This window comes from Meriones unguiculatus, chromosome 12 (assembly GCF_030254825.1).
Source record: "Meriones unguiculatus strain TT.TT164.6M chromosome 12, Bangor_MerUng_6.1, whole genome shotgun sequence".
In the NCBI taxonomy this organism is placed as follows: Eukaryota; Metazoa; Chordata; class Mammalia; order Rodentia; family Muridae; genus Meriones; species Meriones unguiculatus.
In genome coordinates, this window is record NC_083360.1 from 56,268,702 (window position 1) to 56,281,566 (window position 12,865).

The 12,865-nt window shown below is 37.5% G+C and overlaps 1 protein-coding gene across 35 annotated transcripts in view; it reads right to left on the reverse strand.

Annotated features, from left to right (window-relative positions):
- Ptprd (protein tyrosine phosphatase receptor type D) overlaps window positions 1–12,865 on the reverse strand; it is a 2,581,289-nt gene that overhangs the window by 1,611,504 nt on the left and 956,920 nt on the right. The window lies entirely within an intron of this gene.

Below are 12,865 nucleotides of genomic sequence, written 5' to 3' on the forward strand. Positions count from 1 at the left end.
AAACATGAGGCTCTGTTCCTAGACCTCTGTGCATGCTACTGCCCAGTATTATTATCACACAAATTGTAAATTTGTATTCATTTCTATGTGAAATGTAATTTATGTCATCAGGCATGACATTTTTACTTTCTCTTTCTCATTGATACAAAAAATACAGTTAATTTTCTATTGTTCAAATACTGAGTGATCATGAAAAAATTATGTATTAAAGTTTTATTTTTAAGATTTATTTTTATTTAATTGTATGCAGATTTTGGAGGGTAGAAGAGGATGTTAAATTCCGTGGACAAGAGTTATAGCCAGTTGTGAATTCCCTAATGTGGGAACTGGAAACTAAACTCAAGTCTTCTACAAAAGCAGCAAATGCTCTTAAGCACTGAGACATCTTTCTAGCTCCATACGTTAAAGTGTTAAATATGTACATATTCTATTTATCATTTACACTGTTATATTATTTGCAAATAATGAAAGTTTCCTCTTTGGCATTCAAATCATTGAACTTTAAAATATGTCCTGTATTTATGCATTGTGCAGAACAGGCTAAATATTTACATGAATGCATGTTTGTTTGGGGTTGCTTATCTCGTAGGACTGTCAGCACTGTAGACATGAGATATACTGAGCTCATCTCAGCAACTTTGTCTTGATTGCACACCAAATCATGAAGCCTGGCATCTGCTCATGCTGTAGCTAGTTGTACTTCAGCACTTTTCTATTACTATTTACTGAGGTTTAAGTTTAAAGGTTTCTCATCTGCAAAGCATAAGTTTAATTGCCATATGTCTTTTAAAAACTAACATAATTTACTTGTTAGTAGTGTGCTTTCATTTAATTTTATCTGATTCAAAATTCTAGTAGTTTCATGGGAAAAATCTAACAACTTCTGAACATCTTTTGTTTTTGGAATACATAAATGAGTTTCACTCCTAAAATTACACATTTATGTCATTGTTTTAAATTTTGTTTGACGAATCAAATTCTATCACTTTTGATGTTTTATTCAATTAATTGTTTTGGTCAGTGCTTGGGACTGGACACAAGGCTTCACAATTGAAGCCAACCATTCTACTAGAGAACTGCTTCTCTTCAAAGAATGTTACAGTAGGCTTTGCAGGTCCCCGAGAAAATATAACTGATAGTATACAGAATACAATGTATTTCAGTGTGGTACTCCCTGGATTTAATAGTGATCTTATTTTTTCCTGTGTTTTGGTTAAAGGAATTGTATTCTGTGTAACTTCTTCACATAGAGAAAGCTTGGTTTTTCCTCTCACATTGGTTTTACAGTCCTAGAACTTTGGAGTTAGCTGTGTATCTGTCTCCAAATTTTTTGAGATGGTGCTTTAAAACATTTTTTATATCTGGAGAGCTTTTTATTGTAAGTTAATTTTTTCTATGAAGTTCTGAAGTATATTGAAGTCAGTATTATTACCAAGAACTTCGACAATTTTATAAAATTTCCTTGTACATTTTAAAAATAACAAATATGCTTAAATGGTATGCATTTTTCTAGAGGCATAAACATTATTAAATGAATCTTATTCATGAAGGTATTAAAGGTTACGCGTTGTAATATCCTATTATAAATTAATGTTCTCTCTTTATTTTTTCTTTAGTAATCACTCTTTATATTTAATATATGGTGGTTATAAGTACACAGAAATTTGGAAATTTTATTGCCTTTTGTTCAATAGAAACTATTATCTTGAAGCTATTATATTTTATCTCTAGCAATTGCCTCCTCTGTTTTGGGGTTGCTTTTGTTTCAAGTTAATGGTACTGTACCATTGTATCATTGATTACTGGCAACACAAGAGCAAATAATTTTAGTAGAAATGTATGGGCTGTAAACTCCTAAGTACAAGTTCTCAGCTTTCTCAGGTAAAATCAACAGCTTCTTCCTAGGAAGAATGTTCATCCCAAACAGAGAAAAACATTGGTACAACAAATGGGAGAACTACAACAGACCCTGGATTTATGGTGTAAATAAGTATAAACATATGACAAACATGCAAAGATAAATATTACAGAAATTTCAAAGATTGAAAAATAGGACTGTTTTTTTAATAGTGAGCAATTTGAACACATGAAACAACATCTCCAATAAGGGTGGTGATGTTGTTAATTTAAGTCAAACATTCTTAGAATTTGGCAGAGTAGTTTGAAGAAACTATGTCTTTCCTGGGTCAACAGTTCTTGCAGTCACCAGGACACATACATTCAAAGCTCGAGAGAAAGCACATCCTGCAGAAACATATTTAATACTCTTCATTTTTATAGTTGTAAATAAAGCTTGGAGAAGGGAAAAACCAATATCCTATCACAAACTTACAGGGGATCAGCCACAACTGATGAATAGATTTTAAAAATACATAATAAACAGAACTGGCTGGAAATTTAAATAAGAAGCAATGTGGGAAGGTACAGGAGAGTGTCATTCATGGCCAGTGTTCTTAGTGTGTTCTGTGCTGATGCAAACAGAAAAACAAAGATCACTGTGGCCCTTAGTCCTGAGAGTAGAGGCTCAGTGTCTGCTGCAGGGGTAAACATCAACATAGATCTATAATAAATGAAAACTATTCCGTTTTTAGTTCATGTATAAGAAAGAAAAGGATAGAAACAGGGTCTGAGTGCAGAGACAGAATTAAGGATGGGTAACTCATATGAAGGTAGATGTTATATGAAATGTGTAAGTCCAACACTTATCTATTTCAGTTTTAACATTATTCGCGCTTATAAGAACTCAGCATCAGGGCCTCCTTTCCTCCCACAGTAGTATGTAGTATGAAACTTTGTCTTCGCTATGACTCTCTTCAGACAGAAAAGGGATCTTGGAACTACAGCCGCCATTGTTACTGCCATCTCATTGGCGGCTGTTGGAGCTACCATCGCGGCATTAGCCAGGAGTCATACTGAGCAGACTGCTCAGACCCTGAATAATCTTTTAGCCAATGTAGCTCATGCCTTAGATGTACAAAAAGGAATTAATGCTCAACTAAAAGGAGGCTTGATGGTGTTCAATCAGAGGATTGACCTCGTGTAGGAGCAAATTGATACCCTATGGCAAATCGCTCAACTTGGCTGTCAATGGAAGTATGCTGGACTTTGTGTCACTAGTATACAATATGAGAATTAATTCTTGTATTTACATTTGGATACCTGTTTTTATCCTTGGTAGGAACATACTCATACAGTCTTCAATCTTCATGTCCCAGGTTGGTGCCAGTGAAGTTTCCTCAAGAACTCTGTCACAACACATTTTATTTCATATAGTTCTAATTGTAACTATAGCATCATGGTGAGTCTAAGCTCCCAAATAGAAAATAAAAGAAGGGAACCTGTCTAATCAGGTCACACAAAGCCAATAAGTACAGAAACAAACCTCTTCATTCTAACATAATAATAAGATTTGTAGGACTAGAATGGTACCATGAAAGCCACACATGTCATCTCATCACAGTGTAGGATAAGGCAGGAATTCTGTGAGAGATGACCAGCTTGGGTCTAGAACTGAATCTGAAGTCTTCCAGGATCACACAGAGATGCTGATGTCACCCAGGGAATCTGCCATCATTCTGTGAGTCATTCTCTGTTTCTGACTTTGTCTATCTCTCTCTCTGTGTGTCTCCCTCCCTCTCTCTCTCTCCACACATATATCTTCATTTTGACTATCAAGAGAAATAATCAGGCTTTCATAATTAATAATTATAAAGCTAAGCTGATTGTTGGTGACTTAACCTTTGACAGAGCACCAAGGCTATGCAGCATTTTGTAGTGATCACATCTCCATCTACCTGGTTAGTTTCATTGCTACTGAAATAACTCTAATATTCTCATTCTCTCTGCCCCGTGTGTAGTTCTATTGGAGGGAAACATTGCTAAAAATTCCTTAAATGTGATTTTTTTTTCTGATGTTTCTCTAGGTAATTCCATCTGCTTTATACCTAACACTGTACCTCGTGGCTATTAAGGACTTTTGTAGATTTCAGAGTGTGATTTCACTAGGCTAAGTTCCTTTAGTACCTACTATGAAACAGGGACTGTGTTACATAGAAAATAATGAGGAAGAGAGTGCTCATGTATTCAGTTTCTACATATTTAAGTTGAGAATGCACACTGGGAAAGGGGGTTATATGTATTTATTTATTTATTTTTATGTCTCTGTGGAGAAGTTCTTAAAATTCAGTGTTTTTATCTCTATAGAAAGTAGAAATGCAGGTGTCTGGAAGAAATAAATACATGAAGAAAAAAATCATTGAAGCTCTTGATGTTCGCATCTAGTCCTGTGCACAGTCTTGTACAAAATGATTCATAAATACCTAAATGAGGTACAAACACTTTTCAGTGAAGGAACATTCATGATGACAGTTTTCAGCAGATGAGAAAGCATTGAAAATGCTCCAAAGCATGATGCTTTACACTTGTAGCATTAATTCATTTTCTCTTGAGTGGCTCCTGAGGGTAAAATGTTTCAGTTCATGCTTTCAAAATAAGTAAACATAATTAGTTTGATTCATTATGAGTTTTCATTGTTCATGGTAGATTTTTTTAAAAAGATCAGGGGCAAGACAAGGCGTCCCACTCTCTCCACATCTCTTCAATTTAGAATTTGAAATCCTAGATAGAGCAATAAGACAACTAAAGGAGATCAAGGGAATACAAATTGGAACAGAAGAGGTCAAAGTTTCACTATTTAAGGATGATATGTAGTATATATGAGCAACCCCCAAAATTCAACCAGAGAACTCCTTCAGCTGATAAACACCTTCAGCAAAGTAGCTGGATACAAAATTAACTCAAAAAAATCAGAATCCCTACTGTAATCCAAAGACAAATAGGCTGAGAAAGAAATTAGGGAAATAATACCATTCAAAAAACACACTAATAACATAAAGTACCTTGGAGTGACTCTAACCAAGCAAGTGAGAGACCTGTATGAGAAAAATTTAAAGTCTCTGAAGAATGAAATTGAAGAAGATATCAGAAGAAGGAAAGATCTCCCATGCTCACAGATCAGTGCGATTAAAATAGTGAAAATGGTCATCCTGCCAAAAGCAATTTACAGATTCAATGCAATTCCCATCAAAATACCAACACAATTCTTTACAGATCTTGAAAGAAAAATTCTCAACTTCATATGGAGAAACAAAAAACCCAAAATTTTCAAAACAATCCTGTACAACAACAGATCATCAGGAGGTATCTCACCCCTGATCTCAAGCTGTACTACAGAGCAATAGTAATAAAAACTGCATGGTATTGGCATAGAAACAAAAAGGAGGATCAATGAAACTGAATAGAAGACCCAGAAACAAACCCACCCACACATCTATGAATACTTGATTTTTGACAAAGAAGCCAAAACCATTCATTGTAAAAAAGACAGCATCTTCAACAAATGGTTCTGGTCCAACTGGAAGTCTACGTGCAGAAAAATGAAAGTCGATCCATATTTATCACTCTGCACAAAACTAAAGTCTAAGTGGATCAAAGACTTCAACATAAAACCAGACAGATTAAATTGGTTAGAAGAAAAAGTAGGGAAGACCCTAGAACTCATCAGCACAGGAGACTACTTCCTGAACAGAACACAAACTCTAAGATCAACAACCAATAAATGGGACCTCATGAAACTGAAAAGTTTCTGTAAAGAAAAAGACACTGTCATCAAAACAAAATGACAGCCTGCAGACTGGGAAAGGGTCTTCACCAACCCTACATTTGACAGAGGGCTAATATCCAGTATATATAAAGAACTCAAGAAGTTAAAAAGCAACAAATCAATTAATCCAATTAAAAAATGGGGCACGGAGTTAAACAGAGAACTCTCCGTAGAGGACTGTAGAATGGCAGAGAAACAAAGAAAATGTTAAACATCCTTTGTCATCAGGGAAATGCAAATCAAAACGACTCTGAGATTTCACCTTACACCCATCAGAATGGCTAAGATAAAAAACTCAAGTGACAACAAAGGCTGGAGAGGATGCAGAGAAAGGGGAACCCACCTCCATTGCTGGTGGGAATGCAAACTTGTACAAGGACTTTGGAAATCAATCTGGTGCTTTCTCAGACAAATAGGAATAGTGGTTCCTCAAAATCTAGTTATGCCACTCCTAAGCATATATCCAAAAGATGTTCAAGTACACAACAAGGACATTTGCTCAACCATGTTTATAACAGCTTTATTTGTAATAGCCAGAATCTGAAAACAACCCAGATGTCCCTCAGTTGAAGAATGGATATAGAAATTGTGGCACTTTTACACAATGGAATACTACTCAGCAATTAAAAAAGGAGGAAATCATGAATTTTGCAGGCAAATGGTGGGAACTAGAAACGATCATCCTGAGTGAGGTAACCCAAGAGTAGAAAGACACACATGGTTTATACTCACTTATATAGACCTACAAGATAGGATAAATATACTCAAATCTATACACCTAAAGAAGATAAACAAGAAAGAGGACTCAGGGTAAGATGACCAATTCTCACTTAAAAAGATGAATGGGATGGACATTGGATGTAGGAGAAAACAAGTAATGGGACAGACGCCTACCACAGATGGCCTCTGAAAGACTCTACCTAGTAGTTTATCAAAGTAGATATTAAGACTCATAACCAAACCTTTGGCAGAGTGCAGGGAATCATATGAAAGAAGGGGGAGTAAGACCTGGAGAATACAGGAGCACCACAATGACCAAATATATCAGGGCACAGGGGTCTTTCATGAGACTGTTTGTCCAAGGACCATGTATGGATATAATCTAGAACCCCTGCTCAGATATAGTCCATAGTAGCTCAGTGTCCAAATGGATTGTCTAATAAGAGGAACATGGACTATTTCTGACATGAACTCAACGCAAGCTCTTCCACCACCACCACCCCTCACAAGGGAGGAGCAGCCTTGCTAAGCCACAGAAGAGGACATTGCAGCCAGTCCTGAAGAGACTTGATAAGCTAGGATCAGATGGAAGGGGAGGAGGTCCTCCCCTGTTAGTGGACTTGGAAAGGAGCGGCGAAAAGATGAGAATGGGAGGGATTGAGAGGGAATGAGGGAGGGGGCTATGGCTGGAATATAAAGTAAATAACCTGTGATTCATATAAAAAATAAATAAATTTTAAAAAAAACAAAAAAAAAAAACAACACAATTCGTCATAGACCTCCAGAGAAAAATTATCAACTTCATATGGAGAAACAAAAAAGCCAGTATTTCCAAAATGATCCGGTACAACAACAGATCTTCTGGAGGTATCACCATCCCCTATCTCAAGCTGTACTACAGAGCAATAGTAAGAAAAATTGCATGGTATTGGCATAGAAATAGAATAGTGGATGAATGGAACAGAAAAGAAGACCCCACACACCTATGGATACTTGATTTTTAACAAAGAAGCCAAAACCATTCAGTGGAAAAAAGACAGCATCTTCAACAAATGGTGCTTGTCCAGCTGGATGTCTACATGCAGAAAAATGAAAATAGATCCATATTTATCACCCTGCACAAAACTAAAGTCCAAGTGGATCAAAGATGTCAACATAAAACTAGATATTCTAAATCAGTTAGAAGAAAAAGTGGGGAAGAGCCTGGAACTCATTGGCACAGGAGACAACTTCCTGAACAGAACACCAACAGCACAGGCTCTAAGAGCAACAATCGATAAATGGGATCTCATGAAACGGGAAAGCTTCTGTAAAGCAAAGGATATAGTCATCAAAACAAAATGACAGCCTACAGACTGAGAAAGGATCTTCACCAACTCTATATCTGACAGAGGGCTAATATCCAGTATATACAAAGAACTAAAGAGGTTACAAAACAGTAAATCAAGTAATCCAATTAAAAAATTGGGTACAAATCTAAACAGAGAATTGTAAGTAGAGGAATACAGAATGGCAGAGAAACACTGCCAACGTGTTTCTCAACGTCCTCAGCAAATCAAAACAACCCTGACATTTCACCTTACACCCATCAAAATGGCTAAAATAAAAAACTCAAATGACAACACATGCTGGAGATGTTGTGGATAAAGGGGAACCCTCCTCCATTGCTGATGGGAATGTAAACTGGTACAATGACTTTGGAAGTCAATCTGGTGTTTTCTCAGACAATTAGGAATAGTGCTTCCTCATGTTCCAGCTATACCATTCCTAGTATATATCCAAAAGTTGCTCAAGTACACAACGAGGACATTTGCTCAACCATGTTTGTAGCAGCTTTATTCCTAAAAGCCAGAGCTGGAAACAATCCAGATGCCCCTCAGTTGAGGACTGAGTACAGAAATTGTGGTACTTTTACACAATGAGGAAATCAGGAAATTTGCAGGCAAATGGTGGGACCTAGAAAAGATCATCATGAGTGAGGTATCCCAAAAGCCAAAAAACACACATGGTATGTATGTATGTATATATATATATATATATATATATATATATATATATATATACCTATAAGATAGGATAAACATACTGAAATCTATACCCCTAAAGAAGATAAACAAGAAAGAGGACCCAGGGTAAGATAATCAATCTTCACTTAGAAAGACAAATGGGATGGACATTGGCTGTAGGAGTAAACAAGTAACAGGACATGAGCCTACCACAGAGGGCCTCTGAAAGACTCTACCTAGCAGTGTATCAAAGCAGATATTAATACTCATAACCAAACCTTCGGCAGACTGCAGGGAATCAAAAAAAGAGGGGGGTGTTAATATGACCTGGAGAGGACAGGAGCTCTACAAAACAAAATACATCTGGGTACAGGGGGCTTTTATTAGACTATTTTTCCAAACAAGGACCGTGTATGGATGTAACCTAGAACCTCTGCTCAGATGTAAGCCTTGATAGCTTAGTATCCAAGTGGGTACCCTAATAAGGGGAACAGGGACTGTTTCTGACATGAATTCAACGGTGGGTTCTTTGACCTCGCCCCCAACATGCAATGGAGGAGCAGCCCTGCTAGGAGCAGCCACAGAGGAGGACTTTGCAGCCAGTGCTGAAGATACCTGAGAAACCAATATCAGATGAAAGAGGAGGAGGTTCTCTGCTATCAGAGGACTTGGAAAGGGGCAGGGAGAGGATGAGGGTGGGAGGGTGGAATTGGGAGGGAAAGAGAGAGGTGGATACAACAGATATACAAAGTTAACTGTAACTAACATTAAAAAAAAAACAAAACAAAAAAACAGCAGCCTAGGAACCTGCCATAGAGGGCCTCCGAAAGCCTCTGCCCTGCAGACTATCAAAGCAGACGCTGAGACTTATGGCCAACTGTTGGGCAGAGTGCATGGAATCTTATGTAAGAAGTGGGAAATAGTAAGAGCTGGAGAGGACAATTAACCACACAAGGAGAGCAACAGAACCAGAAAATTTGAACACAGGGAACTTCCCAGAGACTCATACTCCAACCAAGGACTATTCATGGAGATAACCTAGAACCCCTATACAGATGTAGCACATAACAGTTCAATGTTATGGGTTACACAGTAATGGGAAGAGGGACTGCCTCTGACATAATCTGATTGGCCTGCTCTTTGATCACCTCCTCCTGAGGGGGAAGTAGCCTTACCAGGCCACAGAAGATGACAATGGAGCCACTCCTGATATGATCTGATAGACTAAGATCAGAAGGAAGGAGAAGAGGACCTCCCCTATCAGTGGACTTGGGGAGGGGCATGCGTGAAGAAAGGGAAGGGAGGGTGGGATCGGGATGGGAGGAGGGAGAGGCTTATGGGGGGATACAAATAAATAAATGAATAAAGTGTAATTAATTAAAAAAAAACACAGGAGAGAATAAAACACTTAGGAACCTGAAGGAAAAAAAAATGAATGTAAAAAGGCTTCAGGCCAATCCTGATGTAAGAAAAAAATGTTCTTGGAGTTCAAAGAGTCTATGCCCTTCCTTGGTTATACTTGGGAATAAATGGTTTCGATAGGAAGATGTTGAGTAGAAGAATGACAATACAATTCTACTTTTTAGGATTCAAATGATTATTTCTGATTGTTTTGGAATCAAATGTGCTTAATAAACCACATTTTATGATAATTTTACTCAACCAAATAGCTTATTTTTTTTAAATTTCTCTATGATCTGACTTCACTGAGTAAAGTTATGTAACAGGCCCCATTCTGTTATAAAATTGTATTTCACATGATTTTTACCACTGCCCTTTTACAAAAGGTCCCCAAATAAAGCACAGAGTTGTTGACCAATTCATTCATAGTCTGATAGGTAGCATATGACACCATGAAGATTTAAACCCAGAGCCTTTCTTTTCAATCATGATGTAATAAAGTTTCCTCATGTACACTAAAGAAAAAGTGGAAAGAATGGAACACTGTATAGTATCTGTCATTGATGGATGATAAAGATGGAGGTCTCTGCAAGATGAGTGAAAGTTTACAGAGAATATTAATTATTTCTGTCACCACTATGAAGACCTTGCCAGAGACAATGTATGGTGGGAGAGTTGTATGCTGGCTCACAGTTTGGGAGTACAGTCAATCAAAGAAGAGATGGTTCAATGCCAAGTATGATTCACAGCTTGGCCACAGAAGCTGGGGGCCACTTGCTCACATGCAAAAGTATGAACCTGAAGACAAAGTCAAGGCAGGAGAGGGGACTACCTATAAACTTCAAGGATTGCACCTGAGTGAGCCATTCTTCCAGCTAGATCCTACATTCTGAAGGTTACACAATCTTTTAAAACAGTACAATCATCAGGATACTGAGTATGCAAACACATGAGCCTGTGAGGAATATCCCATATACACACCACAGTCCCTAGGATGCCCTAGGACAATTCAAGTTGCCTTTATTAGAGACCAGTGTGCTGAGCAAGACCATGGTTCACGTTGGTTACCTAAAGAGGAAACAGCAATTCCTGGATAATTAAATATCTGACTTTTTCAAAGAGTAGACCAAATCACACAGGGTTTAATAGTTTTCATTCTATGTTAGATGAAGCAGTTTTCCAGTATTTTTTCTAATTACCCTGGTTGAGTAAAATGTTCTACTAAATATTTAGCATAATAAGTAAAGGAAGAGGTACTGTTCTTACCACTGTTAATGACGAGGTGGTTTTATCGTATAAGGTAGCAATTTACACAGAGTCACAGCAACAGAAGAGCCAGGTTTTCTATCACAGTGGTGTGGCTCCACCAGGAAATCCATTCAAGTGTTCTGAGTTTAAATAGTGGGTGCCTAGTATGACATGACCAACTAGATCTCCCTTTGCTTTCAAGCCTCTTCAGCTCTCCAGTGGAACTTCTAACAAGTGTGATACGTTATTTAGTTTTACAAAGATTTGATACAAGGTGAGCCCTGCAACTGAAGATAGTGAAAATGCTAACTTTTTATATTAACTCCTTTATTTTTTAAAAATTAGCATACTTGTTATTAGTTATTATTGATTCACCTTCCCTATCTTCTCTTCCACCCCCCGAAGCTCCTCTCTAATCCATCCAACTCCAAACAGCCTCTTTTCTTCTTCTTCTTCTTCTTCTTCTTCTTCTTCTTCTTCTTCTTCTTCTTCTTCTTCTTCTTCTTCTTCTTCTTCCTCTTCTTTTGAGATTGTTTGGTCGTTTTTTTTTAAATTTTAAAATTTTTCATTAATTACAGTTTATTCACTTTGTATCCCTGCTGTAGCCCCAACATCATTCCCTCCCAACCTCACCCTCCCTCCCTCATCTTCTCCCATGCCCCTCTCTAAGTCCACTGATAGGGGAGGTCCTCCTCTCCTCTGACCCTAGCCTATCAGGTCTCATCAGGACTAGCTGCATTGTCTTCCTCTGTGCCCTAGTAAGGCTGTCTCCTCCTCAGCGGGGAGGTAATCAAAGAGCCAGTCACTGAATTCATATTAGAGACAGCCCCTCTTCACCTTGCTAGGTAACCCACTTGAAAACTGAGCTGCAATGAGCTACATCTGTGCAGGGGTTCTAGGTTATCTCCATGCATGGTCCTGGGTTAAAGTATTAGTCTCAGAAATGTCCTCTGGGCCCAGATATTTTGGTTCTGCTGCTCTTTTCTATGTTCATTTCGTGTACATTCTATTGACCTCCCCAACTTACCCAACATCTCTCCTTGCTATATTATGATTTCTATACTAGTCTCAGAGCTATTTCCACACTCAACCCCCACATATAAACAAACACTATAAGCTACGACCTCCATATGAGTGTGAACTTGTTGTAAAAATGGTTATACTAGCAAAAGCAGTCTACTGATTCAATGTAATCTCCACAAAGTTCCAATAATGTTTTTCGCAAACTAGACAAAATAATCCAAAAATTCACATGGAAACACGAGAGAAAATAAGGAGAAAAAAACAACTCATTACTGAAAAAAAAGCATCATTTTGACTAACAAAAGAATGATAGTGATAATCACAGAAAAAACAACTGACAGTGTACACTAGAAGAAAAGAATGAGTAAATTAATTAGAGTGGAAGAAACACCTACATTCCTATCTAGATATATTAATTTGCATATGGTTTGTTCTCAATGGGTTCATATTTTGGATCTCTGGTTCTCAGTGAAATGGAGGAACTTTAAGAGGCAATGACTAGTGGAAAATTAGTAAGTCATTGAAGAAAGAAGTCTTGGAAAAAACGGAGGTAGTTCTATAAGATCATTGATAATTATTATGAGTCTGACTTCTGGATCACTTTCTAGTTTCTGTTTGAGAATGAAAAGCACTCACTCTTGAACATATTCCAATTTGGTACAAGAAAATCTTCATCAGAGCTGATGTAAAGCTAGCAGCATACCCTGAATGCCCTGAGTTTTTAGCTAAATCAGTTTCTGTCTCCCTTTGGAATTCCATGTTATCAGTGACAAATGAGTTAATAGGCTTTGTGTGTTTCCCAATT